This window comes from Microcaecilia unicolor, chromosome 4 (assembly GCF_901765095.1).
Source record: "Microcaecilia unicolor chromosome 4, aMicUni1.1, whole genome shotgun sequence".
In the NCBI taxonomy this organism is placed as follows: domain Eukaryota; kingdom Metazoa; phylum Chordata; class Amphibia; order Gymnophiona; family Siphonopidae; genus Microcaecilia; species Microcaecilia unicolor.
The window spans coordinates 79,816,707-79,828,323 of record NC_044034.1 but is presented as its reverse complement, the minus strand read 5'-3'; the positions used below and the strand labels follow the sequence as shown (position 1 = coordinate 79,828,323).

Genomic DNA, 11,617 nt, shown 5'->3' with positions numbered 1-11,617 from the left:
GTCTGTCCCAGTATGGTAGTGCTTATGTTCTTATGAAAAAGGGGGAGAGATGCTAGATGGAAGAGTGGAGACACTGGATGGAAGGAGAAGAGAAAGATGGGAGATGCTGGTTGGAAGGGGGAAGAGGATAGAGTTAGTGAAAGATTGGGGAATAAGAGGAATGGGAAAAGCAGAGCCAGGATGAGAGATGAATTAAATCTGAACAGAGAAGCAGAAAAATAAATTGAAGAAAGCAGAAATGAAAAGGAGGAAAACTTACAAGAGTTAAGAGAAGATGGAGGAAAGTAGAAACCAGAGCACAGGCCAACACAATTAGAAAAATAAAATAACCAGACAACAAAGGTAGAAAAAGTAATTTTATTTTCTATTTCATGATTAAAATATGTCAGTTTTTTAATTGTCCATTTCAGAATCTCTGCTGCTTGGAGATTGGGGATACTTGGTTGAAATTTGTTCAACTTAGGAGGGTACTTAACTTGGAGAAGTTGAGAAACACTGTATTAAGGGGTCCTTTTACTAAGCTGTGGGAAAAGGGGCCCTGTGCTAGCAGTGGGGATTGTTTTTCTAATGCACCAGGGCCCTTTTTACCATAGCAGGTAAAAAGCCCTCAGACACACATGGCCATGAGGTGAGAGAACTCTTACTGCATGGCTATGCGGCAGGGAGCCCTTACTGCCACCCATTGAGGTGGCGATAAGAGCTCCTGCACTAACCTGGCAGTAACTGGGCAGCATGTGGCAATGCCCGATTACTGCCAGGTTACCGCCACGCAATCCATTTCCGGGGGTTTTTCTTTTTCCCCAGAAATGGCATGCACTCGGGGCGAGACTACCATTGGTGGCCATGTTGGGGACGCAGTAGTCCCGGAAGAGCGAGTGGTAAGCCCGCTTTGGGTTTACCACCGATCCATAAAAGGGCCCCTAATTGACATAAGAAAGTTGAAATTAACATGAGACCAAAAGAAACCGTGATTTAGTAGGAAACACACTGATATTATCAAATTGCACTTCTGTGTTTAGATTTATAATTCTGAAGGAAATAACTGCAATAAACTCATTTCAGTAACCCTTCATCCTACTGCTTTTGTATTCTTTCCACATCTGAGGTGATACAGTAGTGATGAGGTCAGAAATGAAATTCTCTGCTATCACAGTTTGCGAAATATTTTAGTTTTTTTTTAGGAATAGGATTATGTTAATGAATATAGCTGAGATTTTAAGGAATGGTTCATACTAAAATGTTTCATTTTTTAAAGCAGCACAGTTGCTGATTTATATTGAACGTATTCTTTGTTTGCTGTGTCAATATGCATTTTATTAGATATGAATTAAAATAATATTTGCACTGGTTTGCATTGGTTTGACAGAATTCTGTTTGCACAGATAATCTACTTCTCACATTTTGTTTAAAAAGTTGATCCTGTACCAAGTTTCTAAATTTACTTTATACAATAAATAATGCATCTACTATAAGTCTTCTAAAGCTACATTTTGTATCATTCATTTAATAATTATTACTTTATTTGTGGAAAAACATGCTAAACAACTCCTTACCCAGAGTCTTCTGTAAAATAAATGGGGCTGATATTTAAATGATTTGTCCAGTTAACTTCGGGAGTTAAATGGAGAAAATGTCACATTTCAAAATTAGGGCCTCCGGATGGGTTAACTTTTGGCTGGACAACTCAGTACCAAGCCAAACAACCCTGGATATTGACACTGTTTAGTTGGTTATCTGGTTAAAAATGTTTAGGAAAATATCCATGCTAATCTTAACTGAAACTCAGGGGCTTTAATTTAAATCAGTTGTATTTCTATACTGATTGTGCAATACTCAGGCTGAGGATTTATTTAATTGGTCTTTATTGTTTATTCAAAGATTTGATATTTGATATATTGTGCCTGGTCCATCAAAAGGACTATGCCTTAAATGGAAAGACCAAGGCCAAAAGAGTTGAAACACCTGCAGAACAGGTTTGGGAGCACATGTTAGTTTCCGTCCTTTTTAAGAAGATGCACCTGCAGAGCACTCCTAAAAGCGAAGCTTTTCTTCATTATATATTTAAAGATCTTTATTCCTGGCCATATTATTAGATTTTATGCTGACTTTCTATACGTGTTTCCTTTCATTCTTGTTTATTAGACAGATTACTCACTTTGCCTAAATCTCTTTCTTATACACTAAGGGCTAGATTCCATACATGGCACCTAAAAAATATGTGCGGAAATAAACGTATTCTATAAAATTATACTGCAGCACCTAAAGCTACACGTATTCATTTGTGCCAATAAAAACCTATTGTAAATCCATGCGTATAGATTTAGGTGCAGTGAGACATATTCTGTAATTGCATGCATAACAGTTGGAACACCCACAGAACACCCATAAACACGCTGCTTTTCAGCTACATGCATTTATTTTGAACTGTGCGCTTTGCAATTTAGGTGCAAGTTCTTTATAGAATACGCTTACCGATCTCCACACATAAATTGTAATTATTGCCAATTAACGCTCATTATTGCTTGTTAAGTGCCATTAAAACACTAATTTATCTTGTTCTGCCAATTAAGTTACATGCTTATCTCCATGCAAATCTAGGTGCCATGTAGAGAATCCAGTGGTAAAGGGGGGAAAAATCCTTTTCCCTCATTGCTTGATATGCTCGGTATTAAAACTGGTACTTTTTTGCTACTTTAATTAACCTCCACCCTACCACTTGCCCACCCACCTCATGGTCTAAATTTCTTATGCAGTCTTCCTGGGACACATTAATTATACATATCTATACCTATATCTATCTATCTATCTCTCTATATATAAAGTTAGGTTCATACTCTTGATTATATTATAATGATATTCCATCAAACCAAAACATCAAAATAACTTTTATTGAATTCAGTAACTGGGTTCCTTAATCTTAAAATAAATGATTTGGAAGCTTAAAACTTGTCCTATCTGTTTCCAGTTGTCTGCAATGAACAAGGACTTATCTGCAATTAAAGGAAATGTCCCTACCATAAAGCATCTTGTTACTTTATTACTTTACCACCATTCCCACAAAGAATAAAACAACCTAGGAAAAGGTTGCATATCAAGCAATAAGGGGAAAGGATTTTCCCCCCTTTCCCCCCAGATTCTATATATGGCACCTAGATTTGCGTGGAGATAAGTGCATAACTTAATTGGCAGAAAAATATAAATTAGCGTTTTAATGGCACTTTACAGTGGGCTCTGGTAAATTATGACCTATGAAAGAGACAATATCCTAACTGATACCATTACAAAATGCCTTTGCTGCATTGGAAAATTACAACAAACCTGAAATGGAATCCAAATTGGTGGCGGAGATGAACAAACACAGTCACTGCACACACAATCCCTAAGGCACTGAGAAAATACAACTGCTGTGAGACTTTATTATTAGAAGTGAAAATAAAACAAAAAAGGAAAATAAGGTGATACTTTGTCTTGGACTAACTTAATACATTTTTGACAAGCTTTTCATGGCATAACCTTCTTCCTCAGGTCAGAAATGAGCAAAAGATGAAACTATCAAAATATATAAGTGAAACATAAAACATAAAAGCATTCCAATGACTGCCTTGAAGGAAAGGTGTGGGGAGGGGGAGGGAGGAGTGAGAAACAGGAGAGATGGATAGGTGATCAGAAGGTGATCACTACTACTGTTCAGTTGCCCTATTAGTTTCCCGCTGTTTCTTTTCCATTGTTCTTCTCCATTGTTCTATTCCCTTAACAACACTTTAACTTTGTTTTCGCATAACCACTCACAATGTAATCCATAACCGAGTTGTAACAAACTGTATTTCCGCCATTCACAATGTATTGTAAGCCACACTGAACCCGCAATTAGGTGGGAAAATGTGGGATACAAATGCAATAAATAAATAAATAAATAAATAAATAAATTTAATGGGTTGTAATGTGATAAGAAACTCAGATCTTTTTTAAGTCCTGTCAAGTGGGTGTCAAAATATATCATCATCATCTTAACTTCAAAGGTCTTATGTTACTGGATTATTTTAAAGTTTCCTCTTAGTATTTTGACCATAAGATAATGGATGCAGTGTCCAGGTCATGAAAAATGATCATCCGTGGAAGTATGACCTTAGCTTGTCTAAGGAGCAAAGTCACCAAATGGGTTAGTTTCATGCATACCATGACAGTAATGAACCTTCACTCCTAAGCCATGGTATCTGGAGTATGATCTGAGTCTCTCAAATGTACTGATAACACTCACCATAGTACTTGCATCATGCCAAAGAACTTCCCTCTGGAGTTTGTAAGATGTAACATGTATACGCAACATATCTGGTATGCTTGGAAATTCTTTTTAATCAAATCTTTGGCACCCAAATCAATGGGAAATATTTCTGTATCTTTCTGCCACATTTTCTTGGTCTCAGACTGCATTTCTTGGCACTTAAGGATCTTCTATCTTTCCACACGTTAAGCAGACACATACTCATTTTCTAAATTTCCTGCTCCTACAACCCAGCCAAAAGATAACCAATTAAAAGCAGGTATGCTTGAAGAACAGTTATCTTTTTACCAGATAGCCCCAATATTCACTGTATCCAGTTAAAGATACCCAGTTATGTCTGGCTGAAAAACCAGCAATTTTACCCTTGTAACTGCCCTACCCCCCAGAATTAAAATCACAACTGTTCCATCAGCCTGTAAACTGCTCCTAAGCACAAAAGCTACTCTGTAACTGTTTCACTAGCTCATAAACTGCCCCATCTCAAAAACTACTCTCACAACTATCCCACTACCCCGCATACTTCCCCCAACCCCCAAAATTACTACTTTGCAAAACTGCCCCACAGCTACCAATCACCCTGTAAATTGCTCCACCACCTTGCAAACTGCCCCACCCCATAACTATTCCACCCCTAATTACTCTCCAACCTCTCCACAAGTTCCCCACCCTCAAAACATACCCCCATACTGCCCCAACATACAAACACACACACACACACACACACACACACACACACACTGAGAGGTGTTGGAAAGAATTCCATGAGCCACTCTCTGTATGCTTTCCCCACTTGTTTTTAGACTTGAAAATCCACTTTTGATATTATCTCTAAGCAGAGTACATTATAAAAAGCTCATATGCCTCCATGTTCTCTGTTTACCCTTTAGAATCCTCAAAATTCATGCTCTTAAAGTGGATGTATTCTTCAAACCCACTACTTGTGCAGATGGATAAGTTGAGTGGAAGGTTAACATATGTACATCTGAAAATCCCAAGGACATGTGCTGTTTTCATTCCCTATCCCAAATATACCCACAAGAATTTCTTTCTAACTTGTTTAGAGGTACATGGGCTAGGAAGTCAACGTGTACTTTTTACTGGACAGCAGAAGACAGTTTCCAGAGAAGCTTTAATTGCCCCAATAATTCCTTCTTTCTTCTTTTTCTTCCAGCTCAGTCAGTACTTATGGGATTCTGGCACCATGATCTTTTATTTATAATTACTAAGGAATCTTTCTTCTGTTTTAATAGGCCCATGATTTCACTGTTATCCATCTGATCACTGCAGGAACAGTCCTAAGACCAAGAGTCATGCATCAAGGTCAGTATCATGATTCCTTCCCCCAAAAGGCTATGAATGCTACATTTGTAGCAGACCCAGCCTAATCAACCAAGGGCGTAGAAAACCTGACTCTAGGATCAAACTGGGGACTTTCTGAATGGCTATGCACAGCAACCCCACTGAGTCACCAGGTCTGCTCTATTCAAACGTGCTATCCAGGCCAACTACTATTTACCCAGCTAAAAGGGTTTGAGAATCACTTCAGTCGAACCCCAAAATTGTTCTCATATACTATAATATTTTGCAGAGGCAGAAAATCTCTTGAATATTTCCCAGGGGATTTGTGCCACAGTTTATGCATGGAATGTCGTGATTTGTCCTTTGAGATTCAGTATGTGCCAGGGATGTCTTGTTCTCTCAAATTGTTTGAAGACTAACTTACAGAGAATGTTCTGCATATCAATGAATTTGAAACAAAATTAACTGCCTGCAAGTACTGTTCTTTGTTTGATTAATAACCATGTCTATTCTGGTCACCTAAAATATAGTTGCTGAAAATGACACATAGGATAGTTTATGGAGATTCTTGTAATCTTGTAAAGCAGTAGAGCACATTGTTAAAAATATCTAGGACAATCAATTTTGCATTTTTATATGCAACCATTAGAGGCATGGGGAGCACTAAAAAGAAATATGAGTTCTCAGATGCAAAGTAGGAAGCTACAGGAGCAATAGCAACCGATCATCAGAAGAGAAAACAATACCCTTCAATCTTGTAGCAGCAGCAGCAACAGTAATAGAGAAGCTCTCAGTTATATGCCATTCAAACCCTATAAATCAGATATTGAACTGTAAATGTAAATTAGTTGTCCATTATCGGATCCTGTTAAATCGTTTTTGAGTTGTAATCTCAATAGGAGATTGCTCCATGCTTCCGTCTGTTCTTACATCTACACCGACATTCAGGAGGTCTTTTATTTATTTATTTATTATTACATTTGTATCCCACATTTTTCCCACTGATCGCAGGCTCAAAGGTGTGGTGGCATTTCTAGCATGCGCTAATCATTAGCATGTGCTAAAAATGCTACCACATATTTGTAAAAGGCCCACTTAGATAGCAAAACTACTGAATGGATTTCACTGAAAATGGGGATAGAAATGCATCATAATGTTACACCATACATTTTTCAGCTTAGGTGCTGAGTACGGCACAAGAGAGATGAGTGTTCAATTATAATAACTTTCCTCCGGATTCTATAAATGGTGCCCAAATTGCGTGCAATTCTGAGATCCGTGTGCAAATAAATAAGACAATGAGCAATTATTGACCTTAATTGGCACTAATTTGGATTTGCACACAGATCTGTCTGCATGTAAAGATCTGCACCCAAATTCTCTTGTGCACAACCCAAAAGAGGTGTGTCGTGTGTATTGCATGTGTGTTGTGTGTGTGCGAGTGGGGGGGGGGGGGGAGGTTTGCTGCTAGAAACCAGGGATTGTAGTGGGTTCGGTTCGGTGAGGAAGGGAGGGGGGCTGATGCAGATGCCAGTGGTTTCATATGTGTGTGCGTGTGTGTTTTATGTCACCCTTCCTGTCAATGTGTGAGCGAATCATCACTCACAAAGGCTGACTTTTCACAATGAACTGCAGATTAATGCTGCAATTTTAAAACAGCAGTTTTCTCATAGATTACTGTATCCCACAGTAACATTTTTTTTTTGTTTTACAGGAACCTTGCATTAGAAGCCATGCGATCAGCAGCTGTAATGCTTGGATTTCTGCATTGTTCTCTGACCAAGCTCCTCCATTTGTGCACAAGGAGGGGTCATTTGTACTGCGTTTGTTCTCTCTGATGGTTTTGAAATATTGGCTGCCTATGCTAAGCAGGGGGGGCACACTTGTTAAGATTAGAATCACAGACTCTTCTCTCCCTCTTATTTATTCTTTTCAAATGCAAAATACTAAGGTAAAGTCATGCATATCTGTTAGTATAAGGGAGGTGTATGTCAGCGAAAATGTTACCCTACTGGTTTCAGAGCAGGCTCAAAATAGCTGTTCTGACGTTTTAAGAAATGTACTGTTTTTTTTCCCCCTGATTTTGTTCTATCCGGAAGAAAGGTGCCTAATCTATAATCGCATGCCTGTAGTTAATATTATAAAGATGTGTATCACGTATCTTACGTATTTTTAAAATCCTGTTTCTGAGCAGGCATTTTCACATAGCTACGTGCTCTTTTATGGAGAGATAAAAACTGATTTGTTGCCATAGCAATTCTTCCCCCTGAGTTTCCTTAATGTCCTCTTTGCTACAGGTTGCAGACAAATGGCAACAGCTTTTCTCAGTGTTTCTAATCTCCATTGGACTGGTGATTCACCTTTTTCACAGTTTAGTACTGATCACTTAGGGCGTCAAATTGCACCTAGCTTTAACCGTGGCAAGATTGCTGCGCCATTAGGTACTTGCACACTGCGTCATAGAGGAGTGATTTACGTATAGAGTCTCTAAAGATTACAAGATGATAACCTTATTGTAAGGTAACGTGGGACATATTTTCTAAAACGTTATGACGTAATGTCTGTGGCTTTTAAGTGTAGCTGAATATTTGTGTGTGTCTGTGTTACAGATTTACAAAGGCAAATTTTGTTTTGCTTGATTAATAATTTAAATTGTGGAAAGCAGAACTGATCCTTCCGCAAGACGGTTTTCCACAAATTAATTCTGAATTATTAATAGGTAGGCTGTAGGACTCAGTGGAATAGCAGAGGGATAGAGCATTTCATTGCTTCGCCCATAGTTCAGACCTAGCTTGAGTCGATAGTGACTGCAGTAATTACTAAATGAAAGTCATCTGGTGAACTCTCCACTTCTTGTTGCTGGCATCCATAGTGTACAAAAAATCTGCATGATAGTTTGGCACGAATTGACATCCCTCATTGCAAAGTTGAGATGCCACTGTCACAGTTAGAAGCAAATTAAGGGGTCATTCACTCCTGACAGTTTTTGCTTCAAAGATGAAAAGCAGCTGAATGTTGAGCTCTTTAGATTATCAACTGTTGCAAAAAGGATATTTAACCATATTCATTATGTTTTCAACTATTCAAAACAACAGAAGCGCTTGTAAAATAATATTTGGGGTGCACAGCAGGTGGCAAATGCCAGGCTTTCTGTGACAGTCTCCCCTCTGTTTCTGCTGCCACTCAAATAGCAAATCATTAACCTATATATGCATCACTTATTCACATTCCCCAGCCTTTACCCTTGAAAGACTTTAGAGCAGGTCCACTCAGTCTCCCTTTTTCAACTTAGCTCCCATTATTACCTTTGGGAGGAAAAATTTATTTGGATTTGCTCAAACACAAGGTGAGTTACATGGGGTAATTTCTCTGTCCCTGGAGGGCTCACCATCTGAGTTTGTACCTATGGCAATAGAGGGTTAAGTAACTTGCCAAGATCACAAGGAGCAATACTAGGATTTAAACCAGCCAACCCTGGCAGTCAAGACTAGTGCTCTAACCACTAGGCCACTCCTTCCATTTGTTCCCATTGAAAATCATAGGAACCAGCCTATGCCACACTATTTCACTCTACTAGTCCATTGGAACAGAATCATAAAAGTGCTTCAGGAAAAAATTGGCAGTTCCTCATTTTGAAGACATTTCTCATACAGAGACAGTACCACCCAAACAGCAGTGCTGTGGCTGCATCAGGCAGAGAAACCTCCCTGGTGTCTAGTGGCACCTCCTAACCCCCCTTCCAAGCCCTAAGCCCCCAGACCCTCTCCCATACCTGAAGGCAGCAGAAATGCCCACTTGCTTCTGCCTCTGGCACCGTCATTTTCAAAATGGTGGTACTCTGTGCATTCTAGGGCCAATCTACCATGTAAGGGAATTTAGTAGATTATAATACAGTCTGTGACAGGGGATTGGATAACTTCCTAAAAGAAAAGTTCACAAGCCATTATTAAGATGCACTTGGGGAAAATCCACTGCTTATTTCTAGGATAAGCAGCAGCATCAATGGTGTACTGAGGGTGGGGCAGTGGGGGCGGCCCACCCTGGATGCAGGTCATAAGAGGATGCTGCCATGGGCGTCTCCCCCCCCCCCCCCCTCTGGATGTGCAGTGCTGGTGCTGCTGCTTGCTGCCATAGGTGTCCCATCCCCCCCTTCCGACTAGTTCGGTATCACATATCGCTCTCCCTTCTCTCTCCACTCCTGCCCCACTCTGCAGACCTTTAAACTTCGAGCAGTGTGCATCAGCAATGTAAGCACTGCCTTCAGCCAGCCCTGGAAGCCTTCTCTGTACAACGTTCCACCTACATGGGAAGCTGTACAGAGAAGGCTTCCGGGGCAGGCTGAAGGCAACGCTCACATCGCTGATGCTACCAGCGGGTCTGGAAGCTTGGAGGCTTGCAGAGCGGGACAGGGGTGGAGAGAAGTGGGAGAACAATGTCAGTCAGACCACAGGGAAAGGGAAAGGGGGGTGGAGAGAGGACGAAATTGCCATGCCAGATCGAAGGGTGGGAGAGGGGGTGGAGAAGGGAAGGAGAGTGATGCCAGACTGAAAGAGGAAGGGAAAAGGAGGGTGGAGAGGAGGAAAAGCGATGCCAGACTGAAGGGGAAGAGGGAGAGGGATGCCAGACCTCAGGGGAAGGGGAAAGGAGAGTGGAAATAGGAGGGAAAGTGATGCCTGACAACAGGGGAAAGGGAAAATGGGGTGGAGAGAGGAGGGACAGCAATGCCAGACCAAAGGGGAAGGAGGAAGCAAGACCAAGGATGAGGAGTTGGGGAGGGGAGAGAGAAAGGTGGGACACATGAGGGAGGGGAGACTGGGAAAAAACTGGATCTGGGGAGGGGGGAGAATGAGATGCAGTACTATGGGGCAGGGGAGAGAAGAGGAAGAGATGCTGACTAGGGTGGGAGTGCAAGAGTGAGGGAGAAAGAAGGGCGAGGAACATGGGAACGGGGGAGGGAAGGGGACAAAGAGGGCAGATGCTGAACATGGGGGGAATAGGGACAGGGACACAGAGGGGGATTATGAACAGGAGGAATAGGGATCCTGAGGGACGACGGACATGAAGAGAGAAAAAAGTAAAATAAACAGGAGGTACTGTAAAGTAGAAGATGGATATGGATGGGGATGAGGAGAGGAGAGATATGGATGGGGATGGGGAGAGGAGAGATAAAGATGGAGAGAGGAGAAGATGCTGGAATGTATCATGTAAAAAGGAGGCAGGGAGCACAGGCTGGATGGAAGGGAAGGAAAGGGCAGGCAGTGGATGGAAGGGGCAGAGAAAGCAGGTAGACGCTAGATGGAAGGGAGAGAAAGAGAGGGCGCAGATGCTGGATGGAAGGGAGAGAGAGAAGAGAAGATGGGGAAAGCCGAAACAGACAACAAAGGTAGAAAAAAGTTTGTTTTGTTTATTTTTATTTTTTTTGCTTTAGGATAAAGTAGTATTGTAGCTGTGGTGATAAATAGAAAAAAAATAAGATGATCTTTTTATTGGACTAATTTTAATACATTTTTTACTAACTTTCAGAGACCAAAAACCCCATCCTCAGGTCAGAGCAGGGTACTGTAACAGCAGTATACTGTACTGACTTGAGGATGGAGGTTTTGGCGTCTGAAAGCTAATTGAAAAAATGTATTAGTTCAATAAAATGGTATCATCTTATTTTCCATTTTTTTGTTTTATTTCTGTTTGTTAATTTGCAAAGTGATGACTGGTATTTGTCAGTTTTTTCAAATTTACATCTGCTATCTTTATATTTATTTATATTTTGCACAGTACTAGGGGGCATGCATCACTGTTTCTGTGGTGTTGCATTGTATGCAGAATCTGGCTTATTTGGGGTTCAGTTTAATTTTTGTCTATATATTTCTGTTTTTAGTTAGTGGTTACTTATTCTATACTGGGTGAGGGTGTTTGTGAAAAAGACATGGTTTTCTGTTGGCAGGATCATCTAACCTGGCTAGTTTAATTTTACAGTGGGTGTATTGATGTTCTACTGCTCACTGCAGTGTTTAAGATGATGCCTTTTCCTAGGTACAC

At 40.5% G+C, this 11,617-nt stretch overlaps 1 protein-coding gene across 1 annotated transcript in view; it reads left to right on the top strand.

The window, feature by feature from the left end:
* The first annotated feature begins 8,046 nt into the window (after window positions 1-8,046).
* Window positions 8,047-11,617, top strand: part of LOC115468575 (probable tRNA methyltransferase 9B) — a 134,800-nt gene continuing 131,229 nt past the window's right edge. The window contains exon 1 of the mRNA XM_030200378.1: window positions 8,047-8,101. The gene's annotated coding sequence lies outside the window, so the exon portion shown is untranslated. The remainder of the gene's footprint in view (window positions 8,102-11,617) is intronic.